Source organism: Odocoileus virginianus, chromosome 9 (assembly GCF_023699985.2).
Source record: "Odocoileus virginianus isolate 20LAN1187 ecotype Illinois chromosome 9, Ovbor_1.2, whole genome shotgun sequence".
NCBI lineage: Eukaryota > Metazoa > Chordata > Mammalia > Artiodactyla > Cervidae > Odocoileus > Odocoileus virginianus.
The window spans coordinates 17,062,973-17,079,743 of record NC_069682.1 but is presented as its reverse complement, the minus strand read 5'-3'; the positions used below and the strand labels follow the sequence as shown (position 1 = coordinate 17,079,743).

The 16,771-nt window shown below is 42.2% G+C and overlaps 1 long non-coding RNA gene across 3 annotated transcripts; it reads right to left on the bottom strand.

The window, feature by feature from the left end:
* Positions 1-745: 745 nt before the first annotated feature.
* Positions 746-13,347, bottom strand: LOC110124215 (uncharacterized). 3 transcript variants are annotated; one of them, XR_002309708.2, is made up of 3 exons: positions 12,779-13,347; positions 11,877-12,039; positions 746-1,052 (listed from the first exon to the last, which is right to left on the bottom strand). It is a non-coding gene; the product is annotated as an uncharacterized lncRNA (long non-coding RNA). The 3 variants fall into 3 exon arrangements; XR_002309710.2 differs by lacking the exon at positions 746-1,052 and adding an exon at positions 1,069-1,235; XR_002309709.2 differs by lacking the exon at positions 746-1,052 and adding an exon at positions 1,242-11,108.
* Between the last annotated feature and the right edge of the window lie 3,424 nt (positions 13,348-16,771).

Sequence of the window (16,771 nt, the reverse complement as noted above, 5' to 3'; positions counted from 1 at the left end):
GCCCTGGCACCCTGCTTGTATGTGCTGTTCACGCTGATAGGAGACTAACACCCTTATCTGACTGCATTCCTTCAGGGAGGGACCACATCTGATTTCATTGCTGCATCCTTGGCAGTGAGCATCATGCCTGGCACAGAGCAGACACTTGATAAATACTGAATGCTGAGGGCTTTCAATGAGGCCACTTTTGAGTATCCCAGACTCTCCTGCTGCCAGGATGGCAGTCAGGGGAGAGCCAGGGTCCCCTTACCAGCTGTCTTCCCAGGAGACTCCAAGGAGCTCTCCTCACCAAGAGGATGCCTCAGTTACCAGGAGCATTGTGGATCTGCTGAGAAATCAGATTCAGCAGAGGGCATGACGTCTGTGATTACCAAATGGGAGTGTATTCCGCTCCCAAGCCGACTGACAGCTTGATTTGGGCTCAGAGGTTACTGAAGAAGGACGTGCCATCTCTTTCCACGTATGATTCATACAACAGGAAAAGCTTAAGAGAAGTGCATTTCTTTTGGCTCAATACCGCACTCTCCCAAAATAAAACACATTTCCACATGAAGTCACAGGTGCCTAATTTTTGCAAATATACAAAGCAGCAACCATCTAGAATACTATAAAATGAATTTATGAAAAATTGTGCAAAATTGAGCACTCTCTCGTGCTCCTTCCAACTCTAAAAATTGTATAACTTTGGAGATTTATTTCACTCGCAGAAGATTTCAGATATGCAGATATTTCTAGTTCAGTGAAAGAGAGATCAGAAAAGAATAACATTATAAATGATACAGAAGGAATTTAATCATGGCCACAGCACACAAAAAAGAGCAGCCGAGACTCCACTTTGAAGCAAATGTCTCAGAAAATCAGGAATGGTGGTTTCATCTTCAGAGGCCAATTTGTCCAAACAGGAAGGACCGGGGCCATGGAGCCATTTCAGAGGGTGGCCGTAGGACAGGCGATCAGAGAAATCAAGTCGTCCTCCTAAAACAGTCTTAAGTAGCTAATCTTTCTTCAAGAATTTAGGACTTGCCTGGTGGCTCTGATGGTAAAGAATCTGCCTGCAATACAGGAGACCCAGGTTCAATTTCTGGGTTGGGAAGATCCCCTGGAGGAGGGCATGGCAACCCACTCTAGTATTCTTGCCTGGAGAATCCCATGGACAGAGGAGCCTGGCAGGCTACAGTCACTGGGGTCACAAACAGTTGGACACCCTTCAAGAATTTCTTTTTGTAGCACTGGTTCTGAAATTGAGGGAGAGGGTAGGGCAGAGACACCATATTAGAATTAACCCAGGAGTCTTTCTGAATTACATGTCCTTTCATCAGTTCAGTTCAGTCACTCAGTCATGTCTGACTCTGCGACCCCATGAACTGCAGCACACCAGGCCTCCCTGTCCATCAGCAACTCCCGGAGTCTACTCAAACTCATGCCCATCGAGTTGGTGACGCCATCCAGCCACCTCATCCTCTGTCATCCCCTTCTCCTCCTGCCCCCAAACAGCTGACTAAAAAAAATGTTTACTTTCAATTAGTAATCAAAGAAAATAAAATAATTAGACTACGGGGAAATATTATCTTCCTTCTCAAAATTTTCAAGGATTGTTGAAAAAAGAATACTTGAAGTATAAATTGATCTATACTATTTTGAACTCCAATTTGGCAATATATCAAGAACTTTGAAACTTTCTTTAACCAAATGATTCCATTTCATGGAGTTTGTTTCAACAAAATAGTTTGAAATATGCACCCTGGTTTAGCTATTCAACTTATCATTACTTGTAATGATGATAATTATATACTCCATATCCCAAATAAATGGAGAAACCTGGAAAAAAATAAAATAAAAATTAAGAAATAAATATGTCCCATGGAGAGGCTGAGAGAGTGGGTGGGGGAGGGGTGATAAGGCAAGAGTGTGTTTGAAAGGTTCCTCAGGTGATTCTCTGCTTCAGAATCATTTCACAGAAAACAGAATAAAAAGAATTTTCCTTCCTTTCCATCTATTTTGTTAACCATTTTTCTTCCAAACTTGGCTTCACTTCTCACATGGCCTAACTTTCTTTCTGCTGGGTAGACTGCTAAGGAAATGACTATAACAATTTATTCAATAAAACTGTCTTAGCCAAGTCTAAAAGGTTCTCTTTTTTTTCTCTCAATTTCAAAAACTCTATTAATTTGTGGTGATAAAAATCTTTCTCATCTTGAGAGTTCAACAAAAAGAATTCGAAAAATACGTGATTGCCAAAAGCTGTGGTAAATTCCCTTTTTTGTTGCTGCACAAGTAAAAATTTACCCCAACCAGACCTCCCATGTTTAGGGACCTTCCTCAAACCCCTTGACTTTTTAAGATTATGAAACATACTCTTGGTCCAAGCCTCTCTGAGTCCACACCCTCCCACTCCAGGAGGAGATGGAACATCTGTTCCTCAGCTCTGTGGGAAAGTATATTAAATTATTGGATGCTTTCCTTTTCAAAATGGTACTGGCTTTTTTCTTTCCTTTTTTTCCCCTAAAGTCTCCAGGGCACAAACAAAATAAAATAATCCCTTCGAAGTTTAAATCAGATAACGGCATCCGCATCGACAAAAATAAGAGTTAATAGCACAAAATCAGGTCTTCTAGACCTGCAGATAATCAAGAGTCAGGATCAGGCATTGCTCTTCTCAGCATCTGAGAAATAAATTTACCTCAGGAGAGTTATGGACTTCCTTGGTGGCTCAGACTATAAAGAATACGCCTGCAATGCAGGAGACCTGGGTTTGATCCCTGATTTGGGACGTTCCCCTGGAGGAGGCATGGCAACCCACTCCAGTATTCTTGCCTGGAGAATCCCATGGACAGTGGAGTCTGGTGAACTACTATCCATGGGGTTGCAAGGGACCCAACTAAGGGACTAACAGTTTTAGGAGACTTGTAGATGCGTGGGTGTGCTGAAAACTGGACAGTGGGGGAGCAGGGGAAGATGATAGAATTCTGCAAATTTGAGAATCCCACAAGATTCAACTTGTGTGTTTCAATCCTGGCAGAATCTATGGAGAATTGTGTAGGTGCATGTGCATGAAAGAGAGAGAAGGGATACATTGGAGGAGGATGGAAACAAAGTATGTAAATTTTCTTCCTGAGAAAACATGACATCTTCTACATCATGTTATGAAAGACTGAAAAAAATGAGAAAAGGGACTTCACTGGAGTCAAGCTTAAAAAAAATATATTAAAAAGTTTGAGTGTGAGCCTGGCATCATTCACATTTAAACACCAACCAAGGGCTAGTGTCACCAGCCTTTGTAAGACTTTGTTGTTGCAGATTTGTAATGTGCCTACAGTCTTCATTTCTAAGTCATGCTTTTCTAAAAAATCAACAAAAACTGCCAAAAAGAAGTTTGCTTTTGTTTTAGCAAGAGCAGAGAGAAATAAAGGAATCACACCCCAGTTTTGATTCAGTTCGTTGGTTATTTTTGAACACTTCTAAGCCTGAGTCCCTGCCTTCATGAAGTGGATGTTTATCAGAGACACACAATCAGACACTGTAGTTCAGCTTGAACTACACTTCAGAGAAGTGTGTCCACACTTGGCTCCCAAACTTCCAGAGTTTCCAGGGGAGCCTTTGAGACTGCTCAAGCCTGGATGTCTCTCTCTGGATCTTTGGAATCAGAATCTCAAGGAGAGGATTGTCTGTTCAAACTTCCCCGGGGGGAAGTGGAAGCAGTGGTCCGACCCTGGGCTCTGGGAGGAGGAAAACGATAAAAGATGTCTAGGAGGCTGCAGGTGAGACAAGCTCATTGGAGGGAGCGCTGAGAACTGGATGGGAGTGCCTGGCTCTTGGGAGCAGCTCAAGCTTAGCTGAGTGATCAAACTGGAGAACTGAAGTGGACAGATCAGAAAGGGCTTTGTGTGTACTGTCAAGCTGGTTGGACTTCACCCCGGGACAGTACAACGGGATGAATGGAAGGTGACAACCTAGCAGGAGCAGCGGAAGTGCTGGGGGCTGCAGGAATAAAGCTGAGAGGTGTCAGGAGCCACTCCAGATCCACATTCCTCCCCACTCCATGATTTAGTGCACTGTTTATCCCTCCACCCTTCCCTTCTGTCTACACTCTACACAATTCACTGTCAGGGAAAAAAGATGAGGTGGAAACATCCACGTTGTTTAGGATGGACTGGTCCAGCTCCCCTTTCTCACATGAACTAATAGAAATGCACACAGCTTCACCCAGAGAGAAAAGACACAGCCCTCCATCCTTTGTCCCAAACCTCTCCAGCCTGCCTGGTATGCCTTCTTGTTCTACCTACTTTAGATGCTCATTTTAGCAGATCTCACTCGAAAATAAATGGTTGGTTTCAGTCTCTCTCTGATGCTGGTGCTCACCCACTATAGGATGACACACATCCTGTCTTCCTGGTCACATGACCATGGCCTCGGAGTGTGGATCTCCTCTCTGGCTTCATTAGAGCGTCTTGATGTGCTAAGCATCTGAGTGCACGCAGCAGGGAGGGGTGGATCTATCCCAGAGGAAAGGCTGAGGTTTGTCTTCAGGTGTATTGATGCAGCTCAACCAGCAAAACCAGAAAACGGGGACAGACATTGGTGGGAAGATTTAAAGAAAACATCTTGTGGTAACAGGTCAAGAGGTGGATCTTTGAAAACCACACATTTCTCTTCTGTTTAAGTAAATACACTTGTACTAATAAGAAGTGAGGTTTCCCTACATAGAGGAAGTGAAAGATAAGTGGGAGGAAAAGAACCCCTAGATAACAGAGGTTTTTTATCTTTGGCAGTAGTCACATAGAAAACAAACTGTATTGGGGAGGATTTAAAGTCTTCACATACTGCTATATTTTAAATGGCTAATCAACAAGGACCTACTGTATATCATAGGGAACTTTGCTCAATGTTGGGTGGCAGCCTGGATGGGAGAGGGACTTTGGGGGAGAAATGGATACATGTATATGTATGGCTAGTCCCTTTGCTATTCACTGAAACTATCACAACTTTGTTTGCTAGTATGCAATACTCTAACACAGAATAAAATGTTTTGTTGAAAAATAAAAGCAGCCCTCCTTCATCAAGAAGGTTTGTAAACAGTGCTGTTGTTGAAAGCATCAACCCTTGTGGAGAATCCCAGTTTAACATAACTGCAGACATTTTCTAACAGGCCACTACCTTCCCCTCACAGCTGCCGGTGGCTGGGTTTTGATGTTCTCAACTTTACCATGCCTTCATACGTTGCTGTGGGGAAAACAAGGGGCCAAGATGAAGAGGATTTATCAAAGAATGACTGACCCAAAACTTTGTCTTCTATGCTGTCTGACCCAAACAAACAATTTGAACCCTTATTCAAAAGAAAACTCAGAAATCTCCATCTCCCCTACTCAGAAAATTTTTCTCTTAAAGCTCTGTTAGTACATTGGAAAGAATATTCAGAGGTTGAAACTAATAAAAGCCATTATGAAGATCTAGAAATTAATTTGGGTGAAAGGAAGCTTTAACCAACACATGATTTTATGGCATAGGGAGAAGTGTCTTTGCATTAGATTCTTGTTTGGTAAAAAAAAAAAAACCTAATTGTGAATTGAGTTACTATTCAAATGCTATGTTTTAATTCACTTGTTGAATGAAGCCAAGATCCAGATTAAAAGAAAAGCAATTTAAAATACAAATCTAAAAGATGAGCTCATAAGTGAACTCTTAAAAAAAAAAGAGAGAGAAAAATCTTTCACAACAGAAGCATCCCAGTTTTGAGCTATTCTCTCTTCCCAGGAGAAGAAAAGAGAAATGAAGTAATAAGCAGAAACATAAAGACACAGGGGGAGAAGGAAGCCAGAATATTCTGTTTTCCATGAGCAGGTAACTTGTCTGTGTCTCACACCCCATGAGTACATGCCTGCTAAGTCACTCCAGTCGTGACCGACTCTTCGCGACTCTATGGGCTGTAGCCCACCAGGATCCTCCGTCCATGCGATTCTTCAGCAAGAATACTAGAGTGGGTTGCCATTCCCTCCGAGGGATGCTCCCAGCCCAGGGATTGAACCCACATCTCCTATGGCTCCAGCATTACAGGCGAATTCTTATTGAGCCACCACCTGAACCCAAATGCTGAATGTATAAGTAAGACAGAATAATAACCCTTTTAGCGGGCGTTTGACATAGTCTAATAAAACTTTTGACTGTAGTTTCAGAAACATCTGTCTCCTGCATCCATCTTTTGTCTTTGGTCTGCCTTAGACTACAGTCTTGGGTGGAACTAATAGCTTAATTCTGCAAGCTCATGCCTCCAGGAGAAGGAGGTGAGAACACAGAAATATTAGGTCACCATCAGAGAAACGACTTGAAAGCCAGCAGCTGACAGCATTTAGTTTCATCGACTTAACACGGACTATGTAGCTTTTAAAAGTGAATTATGAAAGCAGTCAGGGGCTTGCTTAAGGCAAATGTTGGCAGGTATCACAATCAGACTGCTTGTGGCTACTTCTTAAGCTTCCAGCGGACAGGAGTTTGTGGTCAAGATGGCACAGAGGAGTCTTCAGGATCTGGAGTTCAGCTTTTCTTAGTCTGATGCCAGGCCCAAGAGGGGCATGAAAACCGATTTTTATAGAGTCCAAGGCTCTGACAGTATATAAAGTTTTATAATCTGATTTCTACAACACGATCCTTGCGGTGTAAATTCTCATCCTGCTGAGAAGGCAGAATGGAAGACACGGGTTGTGAGGGGCAAGTCTAGACCTGCTCAAAGCCCAGGGGTTAAAAAGTTGATACCGGTAATTACTTAGGCGGTAAGCCTGAAAAATTCAATATCAAAATCAGGGTTGGTTCGACAGAGATAACCCTGGGCGCTAGGAGGGTGGACAGAGAGACGGGCGTGTGGCAACTGCCTGGCCTCCAACACTTTGGAGCTGTGCGATATTGCTAAGTTTTCTTATGAAATCAAAGGCAAGGCAAATTTCTTCGTGCAGCCCCTTCATGCTGTCCTGACAGCAAACATTATGCTATATCAAGGCAACTGTCTTCCTTTTAAACTTACAAAACAGATTAAGTACATGCAACTGAAATTTAAAAATTTAGCCTCACTAATGACCATCCCCCCCAAAAAAGATCTGTGATATAAGCAAGTAAACAAGGTATCAATTCTGACCCTGCATAGTGATCAAGCCCCCTTTAGATGTGTATGCTGATATAAATAAATCAGGTAATCATTCTGACTCTGCACTTAGGACATGCTCAGCATTAGCACTCTGCTTTTCACTTATTGTACTCATAATTATTCAAAATCATCCACTGAGGCATAGAATGATTGCTATGGCAATTTCATGGTCCTGACTTCAAAGAAGTCACATTATTTTCTGAGATTCACCCAACAGTCTGTATGACAAAATCGGAGAAGTGCTTATTTCTAGCTCTCTGCTTGGCAGGTGACCCAGATGAGTGATGGTGTGACACAGGCAAACATTTTGTTTTGGGTCCTGGGACCTGGTTTTGGGCCCCAGCTCCAGCCCCTCCTGGCCCAGTGGTGTCAGACGAATCTTCAGTGAGGTGTCCTTCTGACTTGCTTTATTTTTGTTTCCTTTAAAACCATAGAGCACTGACATATATACACTACCATGTGTTAAATAGCTAGTGGGGAGCTGCTTCATAGCATAGGGATCTCAGCTGGGTGCTCTGTGATGATCTAGAGAGGTGGGATGGGGTAGGGTGAGAGGGAGGTTCAAGAGGAAAGGGATATGCATACACTTAGAGCTGATTCGCGTTATTATACACAGAAATCAGCACAATATTATAAAGCAGTTATCCTCCAATTTAAAAAGAGAGAGAAAATATGGGGGGAAAGAGAAGAAGGGGGAGCCATATTCCCATTGTTTCCCTCCTTTCTGAAATTCTTCAGCCTTGCCATTAAGCATTTTTACTATGCTCACTAGAATCATGCTTTTATGAAACATTGATATGCTAAAGAATACAATTTCAAGCTACCTAACCATTGCATAAATACAGCCTGGAAGGAGATACCATTGTGACTCACATAAAGTTAATGAAAAAGAACGACTAATGCATAGCAGAGTGTTAGATGGTCTGTTTCTATGAAATCAATATTCGTGCATAATTTACAGAGTAAAATGTACTACAAAGTTTATCACGGATAACTAGAGCCATTCCCTTCCCCACACCTCTTTCCACCAACGTCCTGCTGCCCAGCGGCAAGAGCTTCAGCTTTTTAGCTGATTCTTTCAATGTTTGCTTTCATGTTGCTAAATATTGTAATTAAATTCAGACCAGATATATCAATTCTGTTGAAATAGGGGAGGATTTAACTCTCTTATACCAATAAATACACACACACACACACACACACACACACACATACACACACACAGAGGTCTCTGTTACCCATTATCCTCCCGTAACATTATATAACAAATTTGTTACCCTGTGCAATTATTGTTTCCAGCTGAATCACAGAGTGAACTGTGACAACATTTCCTTCTTCACATAATTTTTTTTTCAGTTCACAATTGCCTCAGTTCGGTTGGATGATTTGATTGGTTTTATATGCCCCATCACTCAATCATTCTTTGATAGAGATGAGGCCTCCTAATATGCCCACATGCATCATAAATCCTGACCCTTTTTTTGATTCATGTTTCTGGAGACTTCTGTCTCTTGCTCTAATCTGTTCTGTTTCCAGTGAATGACTGCAGTTCTATGCCTTCTCTTCACCATCAACCCAGGAACATTTTTTTTCCCTCTCTTTCGTACCAAATCCAGTTTCCTGGTCTCCTATCTTTCTCTTTACTCCTTTGTCTTCCTAGAGCAATGTTCTAGTGGCTTCCATAGACAAGACCTAGGGATGCTCACTATTTTGAGATTTTAATATGCCTTTGAAAAATCTTCACTTTCATTTGCTAATTTGATTTGCTCAAGAATGTCAGGTGGGAAACCAATTTTAAGGGCATTGTAATACTGTTTTTCCAGCTTCCACTGTTGTTACCAAATCTGGTACAATTCTAAAACTCAATCCTTTGTGTATGTGTGTGTGTGCCTGTGTGTGTGTATGTGTGTGTTTGGTTTGTATTTTTTTAATCTGTAGAAGCCTCTCAGGTTTTTTCTTTATTTTTGTTGCTCTGGAATTTCATATTAATGGGTCTTGGGTACTTTTCTTTGTATTTTTCTGTTTTTAGTATTTTGGAATCAGTGTAGAAACTCAGGTCCTTCAGTTTTGACATTTTTTCTTGGATTATATCTTTGATAATTTTCTCCCTTCTTTTTTCTCTGTTTATCTTTCTGGAATTCCCATTAATTAGATGTTTTACTTACTGGATTGTAAGTAAAATACTTACGTATTACTTACTGTACTTTTCTTCTTTTTCTCCTTTGATGAGGATAAAAGTCATCTTCGTTCTTCTACCTTTTGAACAATTTTTAATTTTTCCCCTCTCTATTAAATATTTTTAAACTATTATTAATTTCTAAAAGCTCTTTCTAGTTTTCCCATTGCATATTGTTCTTATTGAACTATATGTGTTCAGTCCACCTTGATGTTGAATAAAGACAATTTTACTATTGTCATTATTATCAATGATAAGAAGGTTATCCATTAATATTTCTATTAATAACCATTGCCCATATCCTCTGGCTACTGTGAATAAGAGGTAGTTTAGAAAAGAAATGCTGTTGGTGAGAACTCAGAACCTGGACTATTTCACGTGTTTTCTGCCTGACTGACTGACTCTTTCTTCTCCCTCCCAACTTGATTGCACCTCTTCATTGGCTTTCCCCAAACCTGGGCTCCTTTCTTCCAGTCCCTTTCTAATCGGCCCCTGACTACACCATGACCTCGCTGTGAACCCTCTGGCTCCTGGCAAGTCTTTCTCTCACAAACCCATCTTCATGTTTCCACATTTCCTTCACCTCTTCCTGGTTCCAATTGCCCTGGTTGGCTTTCTCCTTGTCAGGTCATCAGCAGGATCTCGATAATTTGGCTCACAGATCACTGACCCGGCAAGACATAATTGAACTTCAAATTAAGTCCTTTAATTGTGGCATGTGGCCCTGAGCTCCTCAGAGAAAAGGCTTCGTGTGGAGCGGAAAATAATCAAGGAAATAAGAGCAAACAACGGCTTCTCAGAACACATCCCACAACTCCACACACAAGCAGTGAAGGGAAGCTGCGTATATCCAAGTCAGAGGGGTGTATCCTCTGACCTGAGCTCTTAGAGAAAACACAGGGAGGAGGCTGCTCCGAGGTCTGCGAAGACCTCACCTCTGCCCCGGATGACACAGATAGAGAAATATTGGGGTATTTTTCCCCCTTTCTTAACCTGGAGTTGTTCACGGAGACAAGCCAAGATCCTTTCTTTGCCTGGAATATGAATTATTGGCGACCCTTCCCCATGGCCTTTCAATACAGCTACTCAGATTTCTGAAGAAAGTGTCCATTTCCATTCCTGGGTCTTTCCGTCTTTCTCCCTAAGTACCGCATCATCTTCCTGCAGAGAATTGGAATTGTGGTTGCAAATGAGATCTCTGCTCTTTTGAATATTTCTCATGTCCTTGGGATTCTCCAGCTTACTTATTTATGTATATACAACAGAGACGGGAGTGCCCCAAAAAAGACCTTTATGCACTGAAACTTCTTGGTTTTTGCAAGAGCTTTCAACTCTGGAGTGAAAGGGCAGAGGGGAAAAAATGTGAGGAAATATCAAAGGCACAGCAGCAAAACTAACAGCACCTGCAGGTAACATGAAGGGTAATTGTTTGGCAACTTTCTACTTGAGATCACAGTGCAGAGCAACCTAGGAAAAGATACACAGTGAATCTTGCAAGCATGTGAGTATGGTTTAATAACAATACTGTTGTCTGGCTGAAACCTCCTGAATTGTTAACTTGTTAATACAAAGAAATGCTGGCAATACTTCAAGTTAGACACCCCTGGTTGAGTTAACTGTCCACTTCCACCCTCGCTCAGTAAACCTCCCAGTGAGTTCAGGAGGTTTGCCAGTCCCACAAAATATTTTGGTTTAGAATAGAAGATTGTTTATCTTGGCTGATAAAATTTCACATGTCATCTCCGAACTTTTCTTGGGTTGAAAAATACTGAATTCACAGAAGAGATAAGAAACCTCATCCTTCAGAATAAAATAAAGAAAATACGTTTTGATTCATCGAATACTTCACAGGAAGATTAAGTCATGCATGTTCTTTAAATGTTCCCCCACCCTCTGTTGCCTCCCCAGACCATACTCCCTGCAGACAGACATTAGTAAGGCTGAAAAGGGGGACTTTATACCAGCCTCAGACCATTCAGGATACACTCCCTGGCTTTTTATAATAAAGCCCAAATTTTAAAATTTTGCCCAATCACAACAGTAGGTAATTAGTTTTCACCATCAATATCCAATTGTGAATAAAGTAGTAAAAATAACAGTGTAATTTATCCCAGAAGTGACTTTCAAATAATTCTTTCATTGACATTTTTTTCCTGGTAAATATGGGATCTTTGTAATTTCCGTAGGAAAATTGAAGTAATTTGTGTAAAACAAAGTTTGGGTGCTTTTTAATCAATTGAGAGAACCATAGCCAGTGGAACAAAATGGAAGACAAAAGTGATAATTTGGGGGGAGGGGAAGTATTTCACTAACCAGACCTTAAAAATACCAATATGGCTAAAGTTTCTTTATCTTCCCCAAAGCAGGGACTTGAAGATTAATATTGTAAAGCCTGCCCTGTGAAAGCAAGGATGCAGCTGCTGGCCTGTTTTTCTTGGCAGGCACTGGGATCCTTTGTGGGTACTGAATAAATCCAACATTTGGGGCTGAGCAACTCTAGAACGAGGCTGCTGGATAGTTCTCCTGAGAGTTCAAACCCTCGAGTGAAAAGATATGTATAAAACTCACTTCTCGTTGGGATGCCAGGAAACACGGACACTTAACCAGGTGTGAAAACATGGCTGAGCTTCTGTAAGCGTGGAGTCGGATGTCACCGGTCTCAGGAGGTGATGGGAAATGTGCCTTCTCATGCTGCAGACTCTTGGTGAAAAAAACCCCTCAGCTCCCCAACCTGCACCAAGAAGTGACCATCTATGCTTTGTGGACCATCTCTACTTTGCAGTTTCCTTGAGGCTTTCAATTATGAAAACATTCCTTTTCTCTTTTGACTATTTTCAAGTTTGGTCCAGGTCAGTAAGCACCTGAAGTTTTTCTCTTTTTTTTTTTTTTTGGACAACAGATAACAAGTTTCATCAACTTCCTGATGAGAGAAAATGCTTTTGGAGTCTCAGCACTGGAGCCTTTGGCATTTTCCTATGCTAGCTAAGGCTAGATAATATCTGAGATCAAATGCACTTGATGAGATTTGAAGTTCCCCGAAGCTTACTCCATTTTTTTTTTTAAAAGAGAACTTAGTCCAATTACACTCATATAAAAGTGGATCACTTGGTTTCCTCACCAGAAAGATACCATTTTTAAATAAGTTTTTTTTGGAGCCAGTATCTAAATATATCAAGAAATTTTTATAGCAAATAAGTTGCCCCCGGGACGCTAAGAAGCCCAGGAAGAGAATGCTGCCACTTGGAAGACAGCTGAAAAACACAATCTTAACATCTATAGAAGTTACTGAAGTATTTCATTTAAGGAGGGCTGAGAGAAATTGAAAAAATAATTTTATAGAAATAAACAATCCCTAAGGAAATCCTGCTGGCTCTCTCACAAGAACAGCAACTGTGACTTTCCTTTGGCCAGTTTACTAAGTTCAAGTTACTATTCAAAAACAAAAGAAGACATTCGCCATTTACTTTTACCTTTTGTTGCTAGGATTAAATCCATAATTCCTGGATATTTTTCTTGATTGGTGTAAATCATTGGATGACCAAGACACTCTGTACCTATCCTCACGCAGCTCACTTACAGAAGACGATCACTGTTCCTGATGACCGGAGCATCTTTCAGAGCATCTGAATCAGTCCCTTCAAGATGTATTTTACCTCATTACTCATGATTAACTGATAGGTGGAAACACACACACTGCAATTACACTCCTCGTTAAAGAGCCGAGAGTCTCCTTTTTCTAGATGTGGGCTCTAAGCCCCTGGATGGAACTGGAAGGGAAGATCTGACTCATCCCATTAGGAGGGAGACTTGTCTCAGTCAACATAACCACAAAGCTCATCTGCCCAGAAGACATCTATCCAGTGGTACCTGACTTGTGCGGTCCCTGTCTGGCTCTCCCTTTTCACTTCTACTTAAAGTCTCCTAGACACAGCTTCCTTCTGATTCTGCCTCCTCTGGCTCACCCCAACCCCCTCCTTCCCTGCCAAGCCCCAAGGTCTGCTCTGCACATGAGGCTCTCGGCAGTGTACCAGGCAATGGTTGCCTCATCCCCGCTTCATAATGACAGAGAAAGCACGTTGCCATGGTGTCGTGGGTAATCATGACAAAGCGAACACCATCTCTGTGACCCAGTGGAGGAAGCTAAAGGATGATACCTGTCCTGGTCGAAATCAGCCTGTGGAGAGAGATGGGAGGGAAATGAGAAGTGAAGTTTGTATTTTAGACAAAGCTAGGGCACATTGGCTTGAAAACAATACCATGTTACTAGATCTCCAGCAAATAATAATGTTTCAAATAGATTCAGCTTATTCCATATGCTGGATTACAAGAAAGTTGAGAAGAGCTGTACAAAGAGGCAAGCCTTGAGCAAGATTTTGAAGAAAAGGCAGAATAAGGACTCATCATGCAGAAGCACCTGACTTGTGTGGTCCCTTGTCTTCTTACAAGAAGAAATAGTAGCAGCAAAGGCGGGAAGGCAACAGGGGATGGGGGAGGTGAGACGCTGGGAAGGCAGCTAGAAGGTCTCTAGTTGGCTGGTCTGATTTCCATATGGAAGTAGGTAGATTTTTCTGCAGACAAAGGGGAGCCCCTGATGGCTTCTGAGCAAAGGATTGTCATAATCAGAGCAGTATTCTCAAGGAAGATGAATCTGACCATGCAAGTGTGTTGGAGACAGAAGAGAAAAGCAGACAGTACCTGGTAGGCTGGGGCACTCATCTTCAAGGGAGGTGAAGGTCTGAGTCACTGGTGAAAGTGGGGCTGGAAGTAGGGGACAGAGGATGCACCAAAGACTTGGATCTGAGTTGGACCTGAGGAGTGAGAAAGGAACTGCAGTTACTCTGAGGTTCACAGCCCAAGTGACCAGGAAGGCTGTGTCACCAAAGAGGGATCCAAGGAACCTATTCTGGATGTTTCAGTGAGGGGACAGCCAGATGTCCAAGTCTGACCTTAAAGACACAGGCCTGCAGGAGAGAAATGAGCTAAGAGCCAGAAATGGGGATGGGTGTGTGGTGTGGGGGGAAGGGATGGGGTCTGCATAATGTAAGAAATCCCAGGGTGACTGGCAAGGTGCTACTCACCTCCTAAGTATCAGTTTCTAAAATGAATGAGAAAGGGAGAAAAATATGAATATATATTCATTAGCTGCCCCCCACCCTACTTACAGCAAAAATGGAATCAATGAAATTCAGATACAGATAAAGGCTGGAAAGTACAAAAGATCCAAGGAAGCAAGTGCTCTGAAAAAACTTAGTTAAATTGAAACCATTCCTGCCATCTAGAAATTACTTAATAAAATAGGCATATCATGATGTAATTATATCACAGAGCATAACTTGCACTAATGAATAATAACAACCACTCACAAAATCCAAGAATATTTCTTAAAGTACCAAGAGTACTGCTCTGTTCAATAAATCACATAATCAAATAGACCTATGGCATTCTTCTAAAACAGTAGGTATTTCTAGGTTTGAGAATCTGAGCATCCTGCTTGCCAGAAGTGGCTTATTACATGGGATGTCCAATCTTTGGAATATCTCACTGAGAACAATGTTTCAGGTCATCAACTGTTGTAAATAATTTGCTTTGTTTGTTTATTCTCTCTTGAAACTAGCAACATGTTATAGCAGTGAAGTTATAGACAATAGTTATTCCTTTAAACAATTGTTTTCTCATTTCTTGAGAAGTTGGTTGTTAGCGGAAAATCTGAATGCACTTATCCAAAAAATTGTCAGGGGCAGAGAAGAAATGGGGACATGTAATAATATTAACAATTTGTATTTCCACAGCATCCTCGCTTGAAAGAGTTGAGGATGATTTTAGAGCTATTTTGTAACACCAGTGTAGATGGAAAATGTGATGGTCTTCATGCTAGTGATTTTTGAACTTGGTCAATAAAATTTTCTGCATTGTGTGTGTGATCAGTCACTGAGTCATGTTCAACTCTTTGAGACCCCATGGACTGTAGCCTGTCAGGCTTCTCTGTCCTTGGGATGTCCCAGGCAAGAATACTGGAGTGGGTTGCCATTTTCTCCTCCAGGGGATCCTCTCAACCCAGGGATCGAACCCACATCTCCAGCATTACCTGCATTGCAGGCGGATTTTTTACCACTGAGACATCGGGCAGGGCTTTCTGTACTCCACCAATAGAGTGTTATTAAGATGTCAATTCTTAGATCTGAGTCCTCTTTGAATCAAAGGTCAGTCCTTTCTAAACCTTCACGGTGAATATCTCATCTGAAATGACTTGCACAAAATTTCCCCTAGCTGCAGGACTAAGAAGAATTAATAATTGGAAGAATCATAGCCTTTCATTTTGAAAGAAAATAACTTTGCTACAGGAGTGATAGTGGGGGATAGAGGTAGAAAGGAGGGCCTTTGCTGGGAGATGGGAGTTGTATAGGGAAGCCACCATATGCAAAACTTAACTTCTATCAATATGTAAATAAATAAATAGACAGATGGACATTCCAACTCTGTTAGTGAAGTCCAGGAATGTCTGTCTCCACATTTTCTCAACCCAGCTGCCAAAGATAAGGTAAAATGTATTCCAGCTATTGGAATTCATAAATAATTTGTACAAAGTCCAGGCATCTTTCAAATTTCACATCCTTTTGTGTGGTTCTCAAACAAGTTGGCAGCTAAGGGATCTAAAATTGCTCTCAGCCACCATCCTTCCCCCACTGCCACGAACCCTCAAAGGAGGAGAGGATGAAGTCCTCACGATTCTGCCTTCCTAGCCCATCAGGTGGTTTTCCTGAGGACAGAGGGGAGCAGAGGAATGATCTTTTCCAGTTATGAGAGAATTAGCAAAGGTGAAGCCCAGCCCAGACACCCTTGCACCGAGTCCACAGACACTCATGGAGAGCCAGTCTCGTGAGGGATTCCAACTCCTGCCCTTGGGGCTTCCCAGGTGGCGTTAGTGGTAAAGAACCCGCCTGCCAATGCATGAGACTTAGGAGATGAGGGTTTGATCCCTGGGTCGGGAAGATCCCCCGGAGGACAGCATGGCAATCCACTCCAGGACTCTTGCCTGGAGAATCCCATGAACAAAGGAGCTTGACAGGCTACAGTCCATGGGGTAGCAAAGAGTCGGACACGACTGAAGTGACTGAGCATGCATGTGGGCATGCACTTGCCCTTAAAAAATGTATCAACGGGGAAACTATGAAGCTCCCCACTTGCTGTCACTGTTGGAGATGGCTGGGCCCGGGGACCCTTCCTCTAGGGCCCCCTTGGGCGGTGTGTATCCCTCCCACCACCGCCTCTTCTCAGCCCAGGGAATGCAGAGGGCAAAAGTGTGAGTTGCTTCCTTTGTCTTGGCCCCCACTCTTTTCTCTCTGTCACCATGCTGCATCCCATCTCCCTCACCAGCTATCTCAGAAACACCAGCCTCCAGCTCCCACCGCCCTCCTGTCTCTCAGGAAAGGGTCTGAGGTCCATGGCTGAAGAAGAAATGCCAG